Source organism: Phyllobates terribilis, unplaced genomic scaffold (assembly GCF_046119375.1).
Source record: "Phyllobates terribilis strain yellow unplaced genomic scaffold, ASM4611937v1 Scaffold_7__3_contigs__length_470593459, whole genome shotgun sequence".
Classification (NCBI taxonomy): Eukaryota; Metazoa; Chordata; class Amphibia; order Anura; family Dendrobatidae; genus Phyllobates; species Phyllobates terribilis.
Genome location: NW_027362767.1, coordinates 241,767,217 through 241,791,140, shown reverse-complemented (window position 1 = coordinate 241,791,140; position 23,924 = coordinate 241,767,217). Strand labels below are relative to the sequence as shown.

The 23,924-nt window shown below is 44.5% G+C and overlaps 1 protein-coding gene across 6 annotated transcripts in view; it reads right to left on the bottom strand.

The window, feature by feature from the left end:
- The window catches only part of LOC141154303 (forkhead box protein P3-like), a 98,569-nt gene that overhangs the window by 50,770 nt on the left and 23,875 nt on the right, over positions 1–23,924 (bottom strand). For 3 of the 6 annotated variants that reach the window (XM_073639971.1, XM_073639972.1, XM_073639973.1), the window contains exons 2-3: positions 8,439–8,568; positions 7,303–8,174 (exon numbers count right to left, since the gene is read on the bottom strand). The gene's annotated coding sequence lies outside the window, so the exon portion shown is untranslated. Of the gene's footprint in view, positions 1–7,302; positions 8,175–8,438; positions 8,569–8,961; positions 9,173–23,924 lie in introns of those variants that run through there. The other 3 variants (XM_073639975.1, XM_073639976.1, XM_073639977.1) reach the window with 2 other exon arrangements.

Genomic DNA, 23,924 nt, shown 5'->3' with positions numbered 1-23,924 from the left:
TATAAATGGGGTTGGGACCATCAGTTGTGTTGTGCAGAAGTCTGGTGGATACACAGCTGATAGTCCTACTGAATAGACTGTTAGAATTTGTATTATGGCAAGAAAAAAGCAGCTAAGAAAAGAAAAACGAGTGGCCATCATTACTTTAAGAAATGAAGGTCAGTCAGTGCGAAAAATTGGGCAAATTTTGAAAGTGTCCCCAAGTGCAGTTGCAAAAACCATCAAGTGCTACAAAGAAACTGGCTCACAAGAGGACCGCCCCAGGAAAGGAAGACCAAGAGTCATCTCTGCTTCTGAGGATAAGTTTATCCGAGTCACCAGCCTCAGAAATCGCAAGTTAACAGCAGCTCAGATTAGAGACCAGGTCAATGCGACACAGAGTTCTAGCAGCAGACACATCTCTACAACAACTGTTAAGAGGAGACTTTGTGCAGCAGGCCTTCATGGTAAAATAGCTGCTAGGAAACCACTGCTAAGGACAGGCAACAAGCAAAATAGACTTGCTTGGGCTAAAGAACACAAGGAATGGACATTAGACCAATGGAAATCTGTGCTTTGGTCTGATGAGTCCAAATTTGAGATCTTTGGTTTCAACCACCGTGTCTTTGTGCGATGCAGAAAAGGTGAACGGATGGACTCTACATGCCTGGTTCCCACCGTGAAGCATGGAGGAGGAGGTGTGATGGTGTGGGGGTGCTTTGCTGGGGACACTGTTGGGGATTTATTCAAAATTGAAGGCATACTGAACCAGCATGCTACCACAGCATCTTGCAGCGGCATGCTATTCCATCTGGTTTGCGTTTAGTTGGACCATCATTTATTTTTCAACAAGACAATGACCCCAAACACACCTCCAGGCTGTGTAAGGGCTATTTGACCAAGAAGGAGAGTGATGGGGTGCTACGCCAGATGACCTGGCCTCCACAGTCACCAGACCTGAACCCAATCGAGATGGTTTGGGGTGAGCTGGACCGCAGAGTGGAGGCAAAAGGGCCAATAAGTGCTAAGCATCTCTGGGAACTCCTTCAAGATTGTTGGAAGACCATTTCCGGTGACTACCTCTTGAAGCTCATCAAGAGAATGCGAAGAGTGTGCAAAGCAGTCATCAAAGCAAAAGGTGGCTACTTTGAAGAACCTAGAATATAAGACATAATTTCAGTTGTTTCACACTTTTTTGTTAAGTATATAATTCCACATGTGGTAATTCATAGTTTTGATGCCTTCAGTGTGAATGTACAATTTTCACAGTCATGAAAATACAGAAAAATCTTTAAATGAGAAGGTGTGTCCAAACTTTTGGTCTGTACTGTATATATATATATATATATATATATATAGGCAGGTCGCTATATGGATGATAGATAGATGGATAGATAGATATGAGATGCATGATAGACAAGATAGATATCAGACAGATGTATAGATATTAGATAGATAGATATGGGATAGAGAGATAGATATGAGATAGATAATAGATAGATATGAGATAGATAGATACAGTGAAGGAAATAATTATTTGATTCCTTGCTGTTTTTGTAAGTTTGCCCACTGACAAAGACATGAACAGTCTATAATTTTAAGGGGAGGTTAATTTTAACATTGAGAGATAGAATATCCCCCAAAAAATCAAGAAAATCACATTGTATAAATTAGATAAATTTATTTGCATTTTGCAGTGAGAAATACTTATTTGATCCCCTACAAACCATTATGAGTTCTGGCTCCTACAGACCAGTTAGATGCTCCTAGTCGACTCGTTACCTGCATTAAAGACAGCTGTCCTACATAGTCACCTGTATAAAAGACTCCTGTCCACAGACTCAATTAATCAGTCAGACTCTAACCTCTAAAACATGGGCAAGACCAAAGAGCTTTCTAAGGATGTCAGGGACAAGATCATAGACCTAGCTGGAATGGGCTACCAAACCATAAGTAAGACGCTGGGTGAGAAGGAGATGACTGTTGGTGCAATAGTAAGAAAATGGAAGAAATACGAAATGACTGTCAATTGACATCAATCTGGGTCACCATGCAAAATCTGACCTCATGGGGTATCCTTGATCATGAGGAAGGTAAGAGATCAGCCTAAAACTACACGGGGGTAACTTGTTAATGATCTCAAGGCAGCTGGGACCACAGTCACCAAGAAAACCATTGGTAACACATTACGCCTTAAAGATTTAAAATCCTGCAGTGCCCGCAAGGTCCCCCTGCTGAAGAAGGCACATGTGCAGGCCCATCTGAAGTTTGCCAATGAACACCTGGATGATTCTGTGAGTTATTGGGAGAAGGTGCTGTGGTCATATGAGACAAAAATTGAGCTCTTTAGCATTAACTCAACTCGCTGTGTTTGGAGGAAGAAAAGTACTGCCTATGACCCAAAGTACACCATCCCCACTGTCAAGCATGGAGGTGGAAACATTATGTTTTGGGGGTGTTTCGCTGCTAAGGTCACAGGACTACTTCACCACATAAATGGGAGAATGGATGGAGCCAAGTACCGTAAAATACTGAGTGACAACCTCCTTCCCTCCGCCAGGACATTAAAAATGGGTCGTGGCTGGGTCTTCCAGCAAGACAATGACCCAAAACATACAGCCAAGGCAACAAGGAGTGGCTCAAAAAGAAGCACAGTAAGGTCATGGAGTGGCCTAGCCAGTCTCCAGACCATAATCCCATAGAAAACTTATGGAGGGAGTTGAAGCTCCGAGTTGCCAAGCGACTGCCTCAAAATCTTAATGATTTAGAGATGATCTGCAAAGAGGAGTGGACCAAAACTCCTCCTGACATGTGCGCAACCCTCATCATCAACTACAAAAAACGTCTGACTGCTGTGCTTACCAACAAGGGTTTTACCACCAAGTATTAAGTGTTGTTTGCCAGAGGGATCAAATACTTATTTCTCACTGCAAAATGCAAATAAATTTATCTAATTTATACAATGTGATTTTCTTGATTTTTTTGGGATATTCTATCTCTCAATGTTAAAATTAACCTACCCTTATAATTATAGACTGTTCATGTCTTTGTCAGTGGCAAACTTACAAAAACAGCAAGGGATCAAATACTTATTTCCTTCACTGTAGATAGATAGATATATAGATAGATAGATGATAGCTTTATAAGAGACAATGAGGCAGTTTCCAGTTATAACACCAGGGGGCCTGTGACTCCATGAAGTCCCCTATAGTGTCAGCGGGGTGAGATTTAAAGTGTGGCGTCTCGTAATTAATAAGTATGTTCATTAACAGATTAAAATGCAAATATGTCTCATTACACATGGAAAAAAGCTGTGATCAGGGAATTGTGCCGGTAGTGAACAGCTGAGGATAATTTGCAGACATGCAAGTTACCTGAAATTAATATTACAAGAGCTTTCCCGCTAATATCCCCTTATTCTAATAACATCTCCTACTTGTAAAAATAGCAATTCAGCCGTATCACTGCAATCAGTAATTAGTATTATTACCATGTGGTTATTATCAAGTAGGATGTCTTCTAGGCCCTACAAGATGAAAGCAATGATCTTCAGTACAGTACAAACACGAGGCTTGCAGAAAAGAATGCATAATTATTAGATATGTCCCCCTCAAGTCTCCAGTGATATCCATTTACTGACACATAAATGTAAAAAAATTACTATTTTTTCTTATATGTTATAGGTTTGTATTGATGTACAGTAAAATATATATATATATATATATTTTTTTAAGTAAAGGTTCCTATTGAATGTCAGCCAGGAGAGATTCTAAAAATTATATGAGGAATTGATACAGAAAGTATATTGGAAAATAGTAATGTCACTTTAACAAAATATAATAAATTAAAAAAGAGCAAAAATAATCACAATTTTAGTTTTTCTATTCTATGTGCAGACAGTTTTGAACTTGGCGTTTTACTTCTACATCTACATAAAAGTAACTTAACATTTGGCACAGTACTACTCGTATGGCAAGTTTAAAAAAACAAAAACAACAGAATGAAATAAATGTAAATCTTTTGCACTGCCTGGGAAATAAAAAATGTGAAAAATATAAAAATAAGTAAAAAATATAAATAAAGTATATAAAAAAGCAGAAAAGCACATAAATCAGATGCTAAGAGCTGTATCTCTTCCATTATTACCTATGTGGGGTTTCCAAAATGCAAAAAACATAAATTAACTTTTTTTTTTCAACCTCGGCAGCACTGATAAATCTGTGGTTATAAATTCTCGGATACAATATCACTTGCCACTGGTAAATGGGTGTGGACCATCTACGGGATATGGGTCAAAAAAGGTGGTTTCGGCTCTGTTTCTCAGAAAAGTAAGTGCTGTTTTTTTTTTGCTGCCTCTGGCGTCACTGCGGTAGATTTTTACCGGGTTGTGGGTTGTGTTCATGTGCGTTAATCAGAGTACGGTACTTTCCTGTTGACGTCACTGTCCGCAATCTTGTCACAAACCAACGCAACGGGGTTAATCATTATTTAAAGTGACGGCCGCTTTCATGGCTAAATTAACATTACAATTGGATGGTGGATGAGTCCAAAGTTTTTTTTTTCCTTTTTTGGAAACTTGATGATCCAAACTAGACAAAAAATTCAAGATCACTTTAAAAAAAGAAAAAAACATATCGTCCTCGAGGTGTGAAGAAATTAGAAGGCCGTCCTATGATGATCCCCACATCTGCCAAAATATGGTAACGTGTAATATGGGCTTTATTAGGAAGGTCATTCAGCTTTCCAACCTAGTTGCCCAGAGTACAATTAAGTTGCCACATAGATGAAAACAGGAGAAAATCATATATATATATATATATATATATATATATATATATATAAGATGTGGGCTGCCCAATAATACAAAGTCGGCCTTAACAAAATAATCACACCAAAATATAAACTATATAATATGCCAAAAATATACCAATATAGAAACCCACCAGACAGATTGTAAAAGGCTTGGAAAATATTTACTCTGCTGTAGAGAAGAAATGTTTATATAGATTGTAATTTAGAAAGCAAGGTTCTTTCCTTCTGGGTAGAGAGCTAATTTGCATATTTTTTCCCATAATATACCATATTACATTGGTATCCTCTAAAGCTATAATTGAAGTACAAATATTTTTTTTTCAGACCTCTTCCAGTCTCGGCCCCACCACCCCGTGTTGAGGATACAGATGGAGCAGATCTGAATTTCTCATTTGATGCCTCTGAGGCTGCAACATTTTTGTTACTATGATCATTTTCTTCTTTATAATAGGATTTGTCATTTAATATATATATTCGATAATTTATGTCACACTTTAAAAACACGTCCGCATATGTTGAAGAGGACAATGACGTACGGACAGGGAAAGAAAGGCAGAGGTGACCAGGTCCCATCAGAAGGCGCGCCATTATCGAGCCCGTAATGAATTGTCTCCCTAAAGATTAGCTAGATTTAGTTAAGGAGAATAAAGGAGTCATCTGTCTGCACGGCCAAAGGGAATCTGAATGAAAAGAAAGAAAGAATCCATCCTCCCACCGATTATACCAATCAGCTGCAGGATAAAAGAGCTGAACCCCCAGTAGATTAAACTGAATCTGTGCAATAATGAAAGGCTGAGACCCCAATTGATTCATCCAAAAGGGAATTGGGAATTCATTTCCATACAGCCTGTGCGCTCCTGAATATATGGTCTCTATGTTTACTAGATTAAGTCCCATTAATAAGAAAGCCTTCATTAATCTTCCCCCTTGCATTTCTTTGATTATTGTATAATTTATGGGCTGACAGATGTGTTTGTCTTTCTGTACGAAAAGGGTTGCCAAGGAGGTGGCACCGGTATGTGAAGTGGAAGACCCCGGCATAAGCAATTAAATCACGTAAAATAGGAAAAGGGGGGAAGCTACTGATATCATTGGCCTTTTTTTTCAGATGGTAAAACGGCTGAGAATAGTGCAAAAGTGTCAAACTTTTCCTTTACAAATATTGTGTTTTAATAATAGAGTAAAATCTATCTATCCAATATCAATCTATCCATCTATCTATCCAATATCAATCTATACATCTATCTATCCAATATCTATCTATCTATCTATCTATCTATCTATCTATCTATCTATCCAATATCTATCTATCCATCCAATATCTATCTAATATCTATCTATCCAATATCTATCTATCTATCTATCTATCTATCTATCTATCTATCTATCCAATATCTATTTATCCAATATCTATTTATCCAATATCTATCTATTTATCTATCTATCTATCTATCTATCTATCTATCCATCTATCTATCTATCTATCTATCTATCCAATATCTATTTATCCAATATCTATCTATCTATCTATCTATCTATCTATCTATCTATCTATCTATCTATCTATCTATCTATCCAATATCTATTTATCCAATATCTATCTATTTATCTATCTATCTATCTATCTATCTATCTATCTATCTATCTATCCATCTATCCAATCTAGTCCAAAATTCCCCCCACAAAATTAACCAGTGCCAATGAAATCAAGTGAGGGTGCAAACCAGAGTCTGGACCACTGTATATATATAATAAAAAATAGATAGATAGATAGATAGATAGATAGATAGATAGATTAATAAGAGTTAGAATGTAGATAAATATGGATGGATAGATAGTTGATAGAAAGACATATGAAAAAGAGATATGATAGATGGATAGATAGATAGACAATTGGAAAGATAGGTAGATAAACAGGTAGGTAGATAGATTAAAAAATGGCAGCACTCCAAAAGCAAAAAGGTGAAAAATGATTAAATCCTATCTATCTATCTATCTATCTATCTATCTATCTATCTATCTATCTATCTATCTATCTATCTATCTATCTATCCACCCATCTGTCTGTCTGTCTATCAATCTATCTAACTGTCTGTCTATGTGCAGGAACAGTAAAATGAACTTAAAATTATAAAAAAAACATACAAAAAGCACAACATAAGAAATCTAATTAATAAGAAAGTAAAACAAGGATGCTTTAATATTTTACACTTAACTATAAAAATATAATAACAGAAGAAAAAAACTAACATAACACAGAAATAAAAGATATATAAAAATGTATCTAAAAACTATAACTATAACATAATTAAAATATACTGCAATAACATTAAAACTTGGAACATTGGAGCATTTGAATCCTATCTTTCGTGTTGAAATGTCAAAATATTTAATGTACAATTAAAAAAATAATAATAAGAATTTTCAATTATTATTTGTCTATTATAATTGTTTAGGTATAAATTAAAGGAATCCTTAAACCATTCACACCGTCCCTCTTTATCCCTTTACCTCTTTCTTCCTGCTGACGGTCAGACGATTTTGAAAAAAAAAAGCCCAAACAGTCCCTACTTATACCGCAAGGAAATGCGGTGTCATCTCCATCATTGGCTGTGCCTCTGACCTCATGGAAATTGGATATTTTAGCATCTTACATAAAAAAATTACATCTCTGAGATTTCTTTTTTTCTTGGTATTTTTGAAAAAAATCTATAGTTCAGCAAAATGTTAAAAAAACATCAGTGAAAGTTCAGGTGTGGGGGGGAATTATCGCTTAGAGACAGAATCTTTACAATGAATAGGTACTAGAGAGTCTGTTACATGTAGAAAAGTTTAGATAGATTTTTATTTATAGTTCTTAGATTATTTTGGGTTTTCCAATGTTCAAAACTGGTAGACTGGTCCATTCCTTTAAAAATTATTTTAGTGCAGCCAAACACCAAGATCAGATATGGATGGCCCGACAAAAACATAGGAATTGTCAATTTACTTGTCAAGAATGTGACGATAATAATCTTCATAGAATATAGTTTGAGGAAATTCATGAACTTTTATGTTCATGGGTTTAAAAAATACAGAATTTTCATATAAAACAACTGATCTAGCATATGGACGACATATATTATGCAGACATAGCAGCTGGCACCTGTTCACACTTGCTTTATTCTGTTTAGAGGTGCTGGTCAGTTTTTTTTTCTTGTAGTATATGGACGACATGCTTGGCAAGACAATATATCTTGCAAAAATAGTTTTTGTCTCGATGCCAGCGTAGGGAATTAGGGAGGGGGTGGAGGAAGATGGCATGCTTTCCAAGTTCAACTCATTAAACACACAGAATTTATCATCAATATCTCTTTAAACTTTCCAGGCTAGACTTCAACAATCTGTTGGGGAAAAAAAAACAAGTCTATTAAATCTAAAATAAAATAAAAAAATTCCAAAAATTTCTTCCAGTTTTATGTCAGGTTGGAATATGTTCTACTGATTTATAGATCATAACTTATAAGATATAAAAAATATCCATGTTTTGATGAAAACATAGTCAAAGTTTTAAGCTAATTTTCTAAAAATATGTGTTTTTGAATTCTGTCCCATGCTCTACAACTGGACTATGCAATGATCAATAGATGGGGTGTAGCTCTACTTACGTAACAGGTCACACCACTCTCTGGATGCATGCCCAGTCATTAATTTGGTTACTAACATCTTCGTTGACACTTCCACCATCATTAATATGGTTACCAACATCTTAGTTGACACTTCCACCACCAAAAGTTTCTAGGATAATAATGGAAAAGGATAAGAATTAACATCACCTCCAAAAATATATATATACTATTTTTTTACATATTGATGGTTTAATAAACACCAAAAAATCTAGGCCCCGTAGGCAGTTGATGAGTTAAATACGCAATGCTGATGGCTTCCGAGAGCAACTGTGAGCTTGAAAGGCTGACACAGCTGTCCTGTAGGCATGTTTCGGATGTCCCTCTAAGCCACCAACAAGAATGTTATTGAGGCTTCTCACTGACAGAAGAGGTCTTCTTTACAATAAAACATTTCCTTAAATCCTGACTTTGTTTTTTTTTTCCTTCCTGTGTCCTCACCTCTTTATTTAGAGTCATGCAAGTCCGGGCGTCCATTATGATCTAGAATGTCCACGATGCCTACCTTCTCGGCCGGGGATGTAGTCCGTTCAGTGTGCTGCATGAGCGGGCAGGGTGCTTCTGGTACATCTGGGTTCTTACAGACCTTCAGGTACAGGCTCAGTCTTTTATCTCAAGAGTACCCTTTCATCTTGAAGCCAAGAACTGACGTCATATCAAACCATTCTGCCCGACAGAGGGACACTGAATCTGCTTCATCCACACAGAGAACCTCATAGGAGAATCATGTAACTATAGATTCTGCTTTTGTCAATGCTTTTACTTTAAAAGCCTCATTCTTTGTTGAGTGTTTTCGACTGATTCAATGTTAAAGACTATGTTGTAGGTCTCAAGCGGTAACGAGTCTTCTTCAGGATAACGTCAAATGGTATAAGCAATCTTAAAGGCCAAAAATTACTATCTGGGGAAAAAGTTATACAAATTGGCTCCCTTCCAGAAGGAAAAAAACTGTCTCACCTCACCAACCAGTACCCTTCAGTACTGATGAGTGGTAATGATCCTGAAATAGTGTTGTCTACCGATACATATTTTTTTTCTTTTATGGGAGACTTCGGTTTGGATAATATCCTTAGTCATGTTCAAGGCTCATTGAAGGGTCATCAGATATTTACTTTCAAGGAAGCCACTAGAGATGATACAAATGGATTTGCAGGACCTGCTCCAGTGTTCCAGGTCTTTATTCTGTGGCCACTGGATGGGACCATGAGAACGGCCTTCTACCTACCGGCATCCGCAGCTCTTCCTATGATTCGCCCGGCCTGGCACAACGTCACTTGTGCATCATGACAGGATGTTCCTGCAAGTGGTCTGGAGTTGGTCTTCAAGGCTTAAAGGGTTTTTTTTCCGTTTTAGGAAAATCCCTGTCCACCAGCTGCAATTTGTTTTGTTTTTACTCACCTTCCCTGGGTCCAACACCGAATCTCTTGCATTACTCTGTTATTGTCTGCAGCGCTAATATCATGTCTACAGCGCTGCCACCAATAACTGAGCTCACCGACTGCTCGAGTTGACGACACGAACCAATAAGTTCATTGATTGGCTGCAGCGCCATTGACAGATTTGCAGAGTCAACAAAAAGAGACACATAAAGTTCAAGCAGTATCAATACAGCATATCTTGGACCTACTTGTGGGAATTCTTGAAGGCTCAGGCTTCAGCTATAACAGAACAAGTCTCTTAAGCTCTAAAACAGACATCTGATAACTGACCTTATAGGCATTGTTATTTATGAGCCCATTAGTACTTGCCACCAGTAGAGTCCTCTTTTGGGCCAGTCCAAGCTAATTTCTTATGCAAAAGCAAAAGTACCTACGATCCACATTAAAGAGAAAACAAACTTCCAAATTTTGGAATGTAAAGAAGTCATATCTTATGTCAGACTATGATGGAGGCATCACAAGGTCAGGTTATTTTCTACTAGTTTATTAGAAGCCAGTCATATTATTGTGGGGTGCTCACCCATTTTTTTTTTTAAGAGAAACAGCTAATCCTGGTGAACACCTAAGACCTATAGACATTAGCGGAAACAATTGTCTGGAGAGTAATTCCTGAGCTGTGTACATCACTCAAAGCTTTGTGTACTTTTCTGTCTCGTCAGATGATATGGATCAGCAGAAGCGGAGCAAATACAGTGAATATAAAAAAAGCTGAAGTAAAGGGGAATTCCAACTTCGTCTTGTGACATTTGATGACATGGGATGTGAAAGAACAGCTACTGTTTATTATGATTTTATTATATATAAGTTTAAAAAGATTTATCATGAGAAACATTATTAGTTTCAAAGTCCAAGTATCGGCCTTGACAGAGAAGGGGGCTGGCTTAGCTATTGAAATGAATAATCCTATTCTGGTGTTGACCCAGTTTCCACTTGTCTCTAATTCCTAGTCCTTGGACACACAGGCATGCCTTTCGACCCGTGGGACAACTCCAGATTTGGTAAACTGTTCCAGTAGGTTGGTGGCATGTCCCAATTACAGCTTTATCTTAGTCCTCAGAACACAGATACAGTTGAGAACAATGATGGAGCAGAGAGCCACTAGCTCCCTGTTCCACCATTCAGTCTGTGCCCTCTGCCTGCTCTGAGCCTTGGCGCAGCAGGTGCAATGTCATCACTAGATGACACCTGGTGCCGAGCCATACCCAGCGCAGACTGTAGCAGACCTGTAACTCTGATCTGTTCATTGTGGGAATAGGGAGAAGTAATTGTTTTAGCCATTGCACTATTTTTAATGGCGTGGGTAGAGAGGCATCATGCTGTGGGGAGGAGGTACATTAGGGTACGGGCTGAAGTACTATGGGGGTATTATACCATGGCTATGTGGTACATTGGGTCATCATATTGTCTGGTTGGGGCATCATAATGTGTGGAGCTTTGAAGGGGTATCCCACAGTGTCGAAACGCTAGGGGCTTCACTTTGGACACTATTTCTTTGTGGCCACACAAGAATGTGGGCAACAGGATGAGGTTATTGATGAGGCTTAGAGTAAAAAAATGTGTGTCCCTTTTCCAAAATGTCAAAATTGGGACAGGGATTGGAAAGAAATGCCCCTCCAGCCAATCTCCACACAGCGTTGACCAGCCTCAGCCAGTGATTGGTTGAACTGGCATTTCCTCCCTGTCCAGAAGGGACTAGAAAGTATAGACCAGTGGGGACTGGAGCAGAATGGGAGCTGTGGGAAAATTGGTGAGAACCTTTTTTTAATATTTAAACCAATCTATGTCCTTTGCAAAAAAAAATTTTTTCATTTGGCAACCCTTTGAAACATATATTTTTTTTACAAACTGGACAATCCTTTTAAAGTGCCACATATATCACACAGCAGTCTGGACTAGGAAGTAGTTGTTCACTATTTTCATCTTTTCATTGCAAGCAAAACATACAAAATCTATGATGATATTTCAAAATTCAAGTTTATTTTACTTATACAAGTGTGTTGTCTTTAATGTTAAAAAAAAAAGCTGAAAACCTTAAAAAGATCCGTAATGCAACAGGCTTCATGTATCAAAAGCCACAGAAATTAATCCCCAGAAAACATATACAAAATCAATAATGGCTACTGGTGCAAAATATGTCAATTATTGAAAAGGCAATTCCTAATGTATCTGCGCTGGTCCTAAGGTTACATTTATAGATCTTATCTTATTTTATTTTGTTTTCTTTGCAGCACATTACTAATATTTCTCATTTTGTCACCAAGTGGTTTTCACACCTCAAAAAGGAAATAAAATTTCCTGACGAGTAGTTTCATCACAACAACCATGTATTATGTCTTTCTCGAAAGAAGCTTGTGCACTGTTTTCTTGCTATTGATTTACCATATTAGATCAAAATAATGATACACTATATCTTGCATATTACTTATTTTTGTTGCCTTCTTTAGAATGTCTTATTTTCAGTAAAGTGGCTTTTAGGGTATTAAAATGCTTATTTCATGATTGTCTTGCAGTGTAAACAGGCTGTCGATCACCCGATGAACTAACAAAATGCTCGTTGGTCGGGTGCAAAGAACTTTTGTGCAACACAAAAAATCATCGTTCTCGGCGGTGTATCATCATGTGTAAACATGACTTGTGCGACTGAGAACAATGGCAGCCCATGCGCACTGAGCAATCTAGTATAGCATCGTTTATTTTAGTCTGCCTTTATGTTACGGATCCGGGTGGTGCAACCTCTGTGCCGCGGTGCAAGGAGGGACCCAGAGGGGCGTAACTAAGTATCAACTCAGACCGACCCTGGTCGTACGGCGGCCAACGACTCCGTGACCAGGGAGGGACCGAGCAGAGGGACCAGGTGCTACTCTGGGGACGACCTTGTAAGAGAGCAGGTGGCTCCCACGGGTCAGAAGACTGGGACTGACCGGTATAACGTATGGACACGACCAGCAGGCAGAAGTCTCTAGGTTAGCAGACGGGTAGTCACGGCAAGTGACAGCAGGAGCCTCCAGGTAGGCTATCAGGTGGTCACGGCAAGTGACGGCCAAGCAGGCAGAAATCTCTAGGTTAGCAGACGGGTGGTCACGGCACGTGACGGCAGAGCAGGCTGAAGTCTCTAGGTTAGCAGACAGGTAGTCACGGCAAGTGACGGCAGAGCCTCCGGGTAGGCTAGCAGGTAACAGGCAAGTGCTCCCAGGTGCGGGGGCTAGCAGGCACGGCAGGTAGCAGGCAGGTGCTTCCTGGTAAGCAGGCGGGCTTGCCCATAGACAGACTGGCGGGTAGAACGGAAGGCAGACTGTCGGGCTGGAGAGTAGTCAGACTGGCGGACTGGAACAGTAGTCAGGCTGGCAACTGGACCTGAGGGCTGAAGCAGAGGTAAGTATACTGTGCAACAACTTTTGCTCGGGCACCTCCATTTTGGAGGAGGTGCCTTATATATGGGAGGTCCTCCGGCTATTGTTCGGGGACTCCTTAGGACGGCGCGCGCGGCCCCTTTAAGAGAGGGGGAGCGCGCGCGCGCCCTAAGCACAGTGCCCGGGAAGCTGCGCGCGCCGGCAGCAGCAGGAAGAGGAGCGCAGGAGGATGCCGCGCGGGGAGCGGGGAGGTGAGAGGGACGGCGTCTCTGCCTGGCAGTGGGCAGATACCGATGCTACAGTACCCCCCCATCCTTTACGCCCCCTCTTTTTTAGGCCAGAAAGAAAGAGAGAAGCGGGGCATGGATATTCTCCCTGGGTTCCCAAGTTCTCTCCTCTGGGCCAAACCCCTTCTAATCCACCAGAAAAAAGGTTTTTCCTCTTACCCTTTTGGTGGCCAGAATATTCTCTACCTCAAAAACGTCCTCAGCGGAAACTGGGGCAGGGGGAGTACCTGGATTATTGGAAAAAGAGTTAAAGACAACTGGTTTGAGGAGAGATACGTGGAAGGAGTTGGGAATCCGTAAGGTGGCTGGAAGCTTTAACTTGTAGGCCACTGGATTGATTTGTTTAAGGACTTCAAATGGACCGATGAACCCAGGACCCAAATTGTAGGAGGGTATTTTGAACCGAACATGTTTGGAGGAGAGCCAAACCTTGTCTCCGGGACGGAATTGAGGCGGATCCAGACGTCTCTTGTCAGCATGTCTCTTCATCCGCTCGGAAGACTGAAGAAGAGAGGACCTAGTATTCTCCCAAATGGTGGAAAATTCGCTTACCAGAGACTCCGCGGCAGGGTTGTCCACAGAAACGGAGACGGGAAACGGAATCCGGGGATGTTGACCATAGACTATAAGGAACGGAGACTTGGAAGACGATTCGCTCTCATGATTGTTGTAGGAGAATTCGGCCCATGGCAGGAGATCTACCCAATCAGTATGGTGAGCGTTAACAAAGTGCCGGAGGTAGCTGGTAAGGATCTGGTTGATCCGCTCCACTTGACCATTGGACTGTGGATGGTAAGCGGAGGAGAAATCCAGGGTGACATCCAGCAGCTTACACGTAGCGCTCCAGAAACGTGAGGTGAACTGAACCCCTCGATCTGACACGATGTGCGGGGTAGGCCATGGAGACGGAAAATGTGAAGGAAGAAGTCCTTAGCTAGCTCTGATGCAGACGGAAGACCAGGCAGAGGGATGAAGTGTGCCATTTTAGAGAAGCGGTCGGCGACCACCCAAATGACTGTACAACCGGCAGAGACAGGGAGATCTGTAATAAAGTCCATAGCAATGTGTTGCCACGGGGCATTAGGTACAGGAAGAGGCAGGAGATGACCGGCTGGTAGATGTCTGGGAAATTTGTTGCGGGCACAGGACGAACAGGCTGAGACGAAGTCTACCACATCCTTGCGCAGGGTAGGCCACCAGTAATGCCGGGTGATGAGCAGGAAGGTCTTCTTTTGGCCAGCATGGCCGGCTAGTTTAGATGAATGACCCCAGCGAAGAACCTTCTCACGATCTGGTACTGCTACAAACGTCTTACCGGGTGGAAGACGAGTCAGATCCAAGGGGGCCACATTCATCACTTTGGAGGGGTCGATGATGTGCATAGGCTCCTCCTCTTGATCGGAGGACAGGAAGGATCGGGACAAGGCGTCAGCTTTGACATTCTTGTAAGCCGGGCAGAAATGTAGGACGAAGTCGAAGCGGGCGAAGAACAAAGACCACCGGGCCTGACACGGATTGAGTCTTTGGGCATTTTGAAGATATGCCAGATTTTTGTGATCCGTATAGATGATCACCGGGTATAGAGCCCCCTCAAGCAGGTAGCGCCACTCCTCCAGCACCAATTTAACGGCTAACAATTCTCGGTCTCCAATGGAGTAGTTGCGCTCAGACGAGGAGAAGAGTTTGGAGAAGAAGCCGCAGGTTACCATTCTCCCGGATGAAGACTTTTGGGTGAGCACCGCTCCGGCTCCGGAGGAGGAAGCATCAACCTCCAGGTAGAATTGTTTGTTGCAGTCCGGACGATGCAGTACCGGGGCAGAGGAAAAGGCTTGCTTTAAGGAGAGGAAGGCCTCCTCAGCTTCGGGCGACCATACCTTAGGATTTGCTCCTTTACGGGTGAGCGCAGATATGGGAGCAGTCCGGAAAGAGAAGTGCGAAATGAAGAGACGATAGTAGTTGGCGAAGCCCACGAACCGCTGAATCGCCTTCAACCCCTCCAGACGGGGCCACTTAAGGACAGCAGAGAGTTTCTCGGGATCCATTCGTAAGCTTGTCTGGGAGATAACGTAGCCCAGGAATGGAAGAGAGGTCTGCTCGAATAGGCACTTCTCGTATTTAGCATAGAGGTGGTTCTGCCTGAGCCTAAGCAGGAACTGAAGAACATCCCTCCGCTGTGTGGGAAGATCCGGAGAGAAGACCAAGATATCGTCCAGGTATACCACCACGCAGGAGTAAAGATGATCACGGAAGATGTTGTTGACCTATTCTTGGAAGACAGCGGGAGCATTGCAGAGACCGAAGGGCATCACAAGGTATTCATAGTGACCGTCCCGGGTATTGAATGCCGTCTTCCACTCATCTCCTTGACGGATTCGGACCAGGTTATATGCTCCACGTAGATCCAGCTTGGAAAAGATCCTGGCGCCTTTAAGGCGATCAAACAACTCGGAGATGAGCGGCAGGGGATATTTGTTTTTTACCGTGATCTGATTGAGTCCTCTATAATCAATACAGGGGCGTAGCGAGCCATCCTTTTTCTTGACAAAGAAGAATCCGGCTCCAGCCGGGGAGGTAGATTTCCAGATGAATCTCCTAGCCAGATTCTCCTCAATGTACTCAGACATGGCCCGGGTTTCGGCCGCCGACAACGGGTAAATACGCCCACGGGGAGGAGTGGCGCCAGGTACCAGGTCGATCGGGCAATCATATGGCCTATGAGGTGGCAGTGTCTCTGCTTCCTTTTTACCGAAGACATCTGCGTAGGACCAGTAAGGAGCCAGTAGACCGGGTAAATTAGCTGGGGTAGGTGGTGGATGAGTCTGGCGTACCGGAATCAGACAGGTCCTATGGCAGTCCTTCCCCCACCGGAGTACTTCAACGGATTGCCAGTTCAGCACGGGTTCATGGGTCTGGAACCAGGGTAGACCTAGCAATAGGGAGTGAGAGAGTCCGGACAGCACATGGAAGGAGATTTTCTCTGAGTGCAACATTCCCACCTGCAGGATTAGGGGCTCAGTGACGAGCAGGATGGTCACCGAAAGGAGTCTTCCATCCACGGAGGCGACGGACAATGGTTCAGCCAGAGGTTTGGTGGGAATTTGGTATCTCTCTACCAGGGACTGGGAAATGAGGTTTCCAGCAGCTCCAGAATCCAGATGAGCAATTTCAAAGAGACAGTTCTCTCCCCAGGAGATAGAGACAGACAAAGTCAGGGATGGAGAGGGCTTAATTTTGCCTAGGACGACCTCTCCGAGCGGTCCTAGACCCTGAAGTTTCCCGGCCTCTCCTGGCAGGAACAGATCAGGTGCTCTTTACTGCCACAATAGAAACAGCTCCCCTCGGCTCGACGTGACTCTTGGCGAGATTTGACCATCTTGGTCTGGTCAATCTGCATGGGTTCGAGCGAGTGCGTCCGGGGAGTGACTAGTTGAGAGGCAGGTTTTCTGGAGAGAAGGAGCAAGGCGGAGGAATTTTCTCTCCCGGGTAGTCTCTTTGGTGCGCTCTTGGAACCGGATGTCAATCCGGGTAGCGAGTGACACCAGGTCATCCAGGGTGGTAGGAATGTCTCGACCGGCTAGCTCATCCTTAATCCGGCCGGAAAGACCCTCCCAGAAGACGGACACCAGAGCCTCGTTATCCCAGGCAAGCTCAGAAGCGAGGGTACGGAACCGTATGGCATATTGGCCCACGGTGAGACTCTCTTGGCGGAGACGTAGCAGAGAGGAGGCTGAAGAGGATTTTCGTCCTGGTTCATCGAAGACTTTCCAGAAAGCAGCGAGGAAGGATGATAGGTCGGACACCAGGGGATCCCCTCTCTCCCACAGGGGATTTAGCCATGCCAGTGCTTCCCCAGTGAGATGGGACATGATGAATGCCACCTTGGCCCGGTCGGAGATGAACTGATGTGCCAAGAGTTCAAAGTGCAGGGTGCACTGGTTTATGAAACCTCGAGCTAAGGCGGGGTTGCCAGCAAAACGTGGAGGTGACGAGAGCCGGGGTCCATAGCCGGACGCCATAATAGGACTAGGTTGTGGTGCCGCGGAAGTAGGTGCTGCCTGACCAGAGAAGGACACCGACGGATCGGACAATGCACCTAGGCGAGAGTTAACAGACCGCAGGTAGGACAGGACCGACTCCTGTTGAGCCCTCTGACGTAAGACCTCGTGGTGCAGGTCGTAGATTGCGGGGGTCTGGGGGCCACCGAGTTCCATGGCCCGAGCAAACTGTTACGGATTTGGGTGGTGGAACCTCTGTGCCGCGGTGCAAGGAGGGACCCAGAGGGGCGTAACTAAGTATCAACTCAGACCGACCCTGGTCGTATGGCGGCTAACGACTCCATGACCAGGGAGGGGCCGAGCAGAGGGACCAGGTGCTACTCTGGGGACGACCTTGTAAGAGAGCAGGTGGCTTCCACGGGTCAGCCGACTGGAACTGACCAGTATAACGGATGGAGACGACCAGCAGGCAGAAGTCTCTAGGTTAGCAGATAGGTAGTCACGGCAAGGGACAGCAGGAGCCTCCAGGTAGGCTATCAGGTGGTCACGGCAAGTGACGGCCAAGCAGGCAGAAGTCTCTAGGTTAGCAGATGGGTGGTCACGGCACGTGACGGCAGAGCAGGCTGAAGTCTCTAGGTTAGCAGACAGATAGTCACGGCAAGTGACGGCAGAGCCTCCGGGTAGGCTAGCAGGTAACAGGCAAGTGCTCCCAGGTGAGCGGGCTAGCGGGCACGGCAGGTAGCAGGCAGGTAACTGGCAGGTGCTTCCTGGTAAGCAGACGGGCTTGCCCATAGACAGACTGGCGGGTAGAACGGAAGGCAGACTGTCGGGCTGGAGAGTAGTCAGATTGGCGGACTGGAACAGTAGTCAGGCTGGCAACTGGGCCTGAGGGCTGAAGCAGAGGTAAGTATAGTGTGCAACAACTTTTGCTCGGGCACCTCCATTTTGGAGGAGGTGCCTTATATATGGGAGGACCTCCGGCTATTGGTCGGGGACTCCTTAGGACGGCGCGCACAGCCCCTTTAAGAGAGGGGGAGCGCACGCGCGCGCGCCCTAAGCACAGTGCCCGGGAAGCTGCGCACGCCGGCAGCAGCAGGAAGAGGAGCGCAGGAGGACGCCGTGCGGGGAGTGGGGAGGTGAGAGGGACGGCGTCTCTGCCTGGCAGTGGGCAGAGACGCCGATGCTACACTTTATATATAAACAGGCATCGGCGGTCATATTGGTCATGTAGCCGGATCGTTGTGCAAGTAATAGTAATAATAATAATAATTTTTATTTATATAGCGCCAACATATTCCGCAACATTTTATAATTAAGCGGGGGCATATACCGACAATGAATTCAATACAATTTAAGACAGTTTAAACAGTTACATTAGGAGTGAGGTCCCTGCTCGCAAGCTTACATTCTACAAGGAAATGGGGGGACACAATAGGTGAAAAGTTTCAGGTCTGGCAATTCTAATAAATAGGGATTTTCATATAAAGCTGCATGATCCGGTCATCAGCCAGTATGTTTAAGTGAAATAATCAAGTACTGAGTGCAGTTATCGTGTGCATGGAGGGTGTGGAGACAGATGAAGAGAAGGGAACAGATTCTGAATAATATTTAGAAGGAGGGAACAGGGGAAAGGTAATTTACTGAGTAGGCAGGGTGGTAGGCAGGGCCGGCGTCAGCACCCGGCGCACCCGGGCAAATGCCGGGGCCCTGAGCAGGCAGAGGGGCCCACTAGCGGTCGCGCACCCCGCTGGGCTATGGGCGGAGGAGAGCAGTGTCAGCGCCCGCCCTTCCCCCCGCTTGCTCAGGGCCCCGGCAGCTGGATACTTACCTCTCCCCGTGCCTCCGCAGATCCGCTGTCTTCCTGCTCTGCGCTCCCTGTGACGTCTCAGGTCAGAGGGAGCGGTGACGTCTTTACACCGCGCCCTCCCCTGAGCCGTCACAGGGAGCGCTGAGCGCCGGGACAACGCCGACAACGCTGGAGTTTGGACTCGAGCAGCGGCCAGCGGGCTGCAGGCAGCAGGTGAGGAGAAGGGAGGTGAGTATTTGATTTTTTTGTTTTAATGTATGGAGGCATGGGGCAGTATAAAGAGGGGGGGGGGCATCCTCCATGGAGCATTATAAAGAGGGGGGGTGACATCCTGCATGGGGCATTATAAAGAGAGGGGGGACATCCTGCATGGGGCATTATAAAGAGAGGGGGGACATCCTGCATTGGGTATTATAAAGAGGGGGGGCATCCTGCATGGGGCATTATAAAGAGAGGGGGGGGTGACATCCTGCATGGGGCATTATAAAGAGGGGGGTGACATCCTGCATGGGGCATTATAAAGAGAGGGGGGGACATCCTGCATGGGGTATTATAAAGAGGGGGGGGCATCCTGCATGGGGCATTATAAAGAGAGGGGGGCATCCTGCATGGGGCATTATAAAGAGAGGGGGGGTGACATCCTGCATGGGGCATTATAAAGAGGGGGGGTGACATCCTGCATGGGGCATTATAAAGAGAGGGGGGGGACATCCTGCATGGGGTATTATAAAGAGGGGGGGGGCATCCTGCATGGGGCATTATAAAGAGAGGGGGGGTGACATCCTGCATGGGGCATTATAAAGAGGGGGGTGACATCCTGCATAGGGCATTATAAAGAGAGGGAGGGGCAACCTGCATGGGGCATTATAAAGAGAGGGGGGGACATCCTGCATGGGGCATTATAAAGAGAGGGGGGGACATCCTGCATGGGGCATTATAAAGAGAGGGGGGGGCATCCTGCATGGGGCATTATAAAGAGAGGGGGGGACATCCTGCACGGGGCATTATAAAGAGAGGGGGGGACATCCTGCATGGGGCATTATAAAGAGAGGGGGGGCATCCTGCATGGGGCATTATAAAGAGAGGGGGGGGCATCCTGCATGGGGCATTATAAAGAGGGGGGGGCATCCTGCATGGGGCATTATAAAGAGAGGGGGGGACATCCTGCATGAGGCATTATAAAGAGGGGGGGTGACATCCTGCATGGGGCATTATAAGGTGGGGAACAGCCTGCATGGGGCATTATAAAGGGGGGGGCAGCCTGCATAGTGCATTATGTGGGGGCGAACAGCCTGCATGGAGCATTAAAAGGGGGGGGGGCTGTATGGGGCATTATGTGGGGGGTAACAGCCTGCATGGAGCATTATAAGGGGGGGGACAGCCTGTATGGGGCATTATGTGGGGGGTAACAGCCTGCATGCAGCATTATATGGGGGCCAGTATCCTGTATGGAGCATTATAAGGGGACTGGTATCCTGTATGGAGCGTTATAAGGGGACCGGTATCCTGTATGGAGCGTTATATGGGGGCCAGTATCCTGTATGGAGTTTTATAAGGGGACCAGTATCCTGTATGGAGCGTTATATGGGGGCCAGTATCCTGTATGGAGCTTTATAAGGGGACCAGTATCCTGTATGGAGCGTTATATGGGGGCCAGTGTTCTGTATGGAGCCTTATATGGGGGCCAGTATTCCGTATGGAGCCTTATATGGAGGCCAGTATTCCGTATGGAGCTTTATATGGGGGCCAGTATTCCGTATGGAACCTTATATGGGGGCCAGTATTCCGTATGGAGCCTTATATGGGGGCCAGTATTCCGTATGGAGCCTTTTATGGGGGCCAGTATTCCGTATGGAGCCTTATATGGGGGCCAGTATTCCGTATGGAGCCTTATATGGGGGCCAGTATTTCGTATGGAGCCTTATATGGGGGCCAGTATTCCGTATGGGGCCTTATATGGGGGCCAGTATTCCGTATGGGGCCTTATATGGGGGCCAGTATTCCGTATGGAGCCTTATATGGGGGCCAGTATTCCGTATGGAGCCTTATATGGGAGTCAGTATTCCGCATGGAGCCTTATATGGGGGCCAGTATTCCACATGGGGCCTTATATGGGGGCCAGTATTCCGTATGGGGCCTTATATGGGGGCCAGTATTCCGTATGGAGCCTTATATGGGGGCCAATATTCCGTATGGAGCCTTATATGGGGGTCAGTATTCCGCATGGAGCCTTATATGGGGGCCAGTATTCCGTATGGGGCCTTATATGGGGGCCAGTATTCCGTATGGAGCCTTATATGGGGGCCAGTATTCCGTATGGAGCCTTTTATGGGGGCCAGTATTCCGTATGGAGCCTTATATGGGGGCCAGTATTCCGTATGGGGCCTTATATGGGGGCCAGTATTCCGTATGAAGCGTTATATGGGGGCCAGTATTCCGTATGGAGCCTTATATGGGGGCCAGTATTCTGTGTGGAGCGATTCACCGGTTTCTGAGCTATTGTAGAATTTACAATAGATATCACTCATGTAATGTAAGAAGTGAAATCTTTGCATTGTACTATATATATATATATATATATATATTTCTCCGCCGTATCTCTGCATCATGAATCGTGGTATGTGTTAAAGGGGCCCACTGAGACTCTTTCGCCCGGGGCCCAGAAAAACCTGGAGCCAGCCCTGGTGGTAGGCTTGTTTAAAGAGATGGGTTTTTAAATCTTGCTTGAAGACATGGGGGCTAGGCATCAGTCGGATCGCCTGGGGTAGTGCATTCCAGAGAACTGGCGCAGTACGAGAGAAGTCTTGGAGACGGAGGTGCGAGGTTTGGATTATGGGGGATGTTAGTCTTAGGTCATTTGTAGAACGGAGGGCACGTGTAGGGTGATAGGCAGAGATAAGAGAGGAGATATAAGGTGGTGCCGAACTGTGGAGAGCTTCGTGGGTGAGAGCAATGAGTTTATTGAGTTTATATTGGACCCTGTAGCAGACGGGCAACCAGTGTAAAGACTGGCACAAGATGGAGGCATCGGTGAAGCGGCTGGACAGAAATACGACCCTGGCTGCCGCATTCAGGACAGATTGGAGAGGAGAAAGTTTGACAAGTAGTAAATAGTAAACAGCTATGCCCAAAAATGATTAAAAATTATAAAGGGGTATTCTCAAGTTTGGAAGATATCCCCTGTCCATTAGATGTGGGATAACGTCCCGATCGCTGGGACCCCGCCAATCCCGAGAACTGTGTATGAATGGAGTGGTGGTTGACCTTGCTTACATTCACTCTATTCATTCTTAATAGAACCACCGCTGCGCTTGGCTTGTCTTTGGCACTCCCATGGGAGTGTATGGAGTACTAGGGTGCATGATTGACTACCACTCCATTCACAGAGGGCTCTTCAGAGGCCTGTTTCTCAGGATTGGTGGGGGTCCCAGCAGATAGAGGATAACTTCCAAACTTGAGAATAACCTATGTAACTATCAGCAGAATACAAGCTGACATTTAAAGGGATTGTCTGATCAGATGGACTCTTCTTAAATCTGTACTGAATACAGTTTTAAGAGGACCTGTCACTAAGTCAAAAGAGATCAGATTTTGCTCTTGTTTTATTCCTACTGCTCCCCCTAAGAGTTCCATTCTTTTATTGATAATGTGTTAATGTTTATGGTATTTACAAGATGGTGGTGCTCACAGGATCCTCCGGGGCATGTCTTTAGGCTGCTCTGCATAATTACCTTCTGAGCAATGCTCATTTGGTAAAGACCGTAAAAATCAGAATTAAATAGAAAGTTCCATATCTCTGGAACCATATAGTAGATAAACAAAAACAAAAAAAAAGAAAACAAAACAAAGAATACTCAGAGGAGAAGCAGGAATAAAATAAGAGTACAAACTGGTCATCGTTGACCTGGTAACAGGTCCTCTTTAAAGCTATTAATTATACTAAAAGCAAATACTGTATATATATATATATATATATATATATATATATATATATATATATATATATACACACCGTATTTTTCGGACCATAAGACGCACCTAGGTTTTAGAGGTTGAAAGTAGGGGAAAAAAATTTTGAAGCAAAAATTGTGGCAGGTACTGCCTGTATGACTTCAGCCATGTATTGTAGGTCCTCTTTCAGATCCCATAGGTACGAATTTGTCATGTTGTTGCCCTGAGGATAACTATAACTCCCACCATGTCCTGAAGCTCTTATGGCATGCTGGGAGTTATAGTTCACCACATTTACAGTATGTCACGTGGCTGCCCTGAGGATAACTATAACTCCTGGGAGTTATAGTTTGCCACAGGAGTGGTACAGTGTTTAATGTGCTTGATTTCACTTCAAAATTATAATGCTTGCCTCTCTTGCTCTGGACCTACAATAGGCCGGGAGCGGGGTCACACTTCATGAAGCGGCCTAAGATCTGCTGCGATGACATCAATCCATTATGGCCGGAGGCAGCTGGGGCACCGGAGGCGGCTGGAGCAGCAATGCAGTAGGGTTACACAGAAAGGAGCAGTTGCATGAATTCACTATGGCCACGCTAGACAGGAGGAAGAAGGCAGTCTTTGGTCCAGATCACGAGC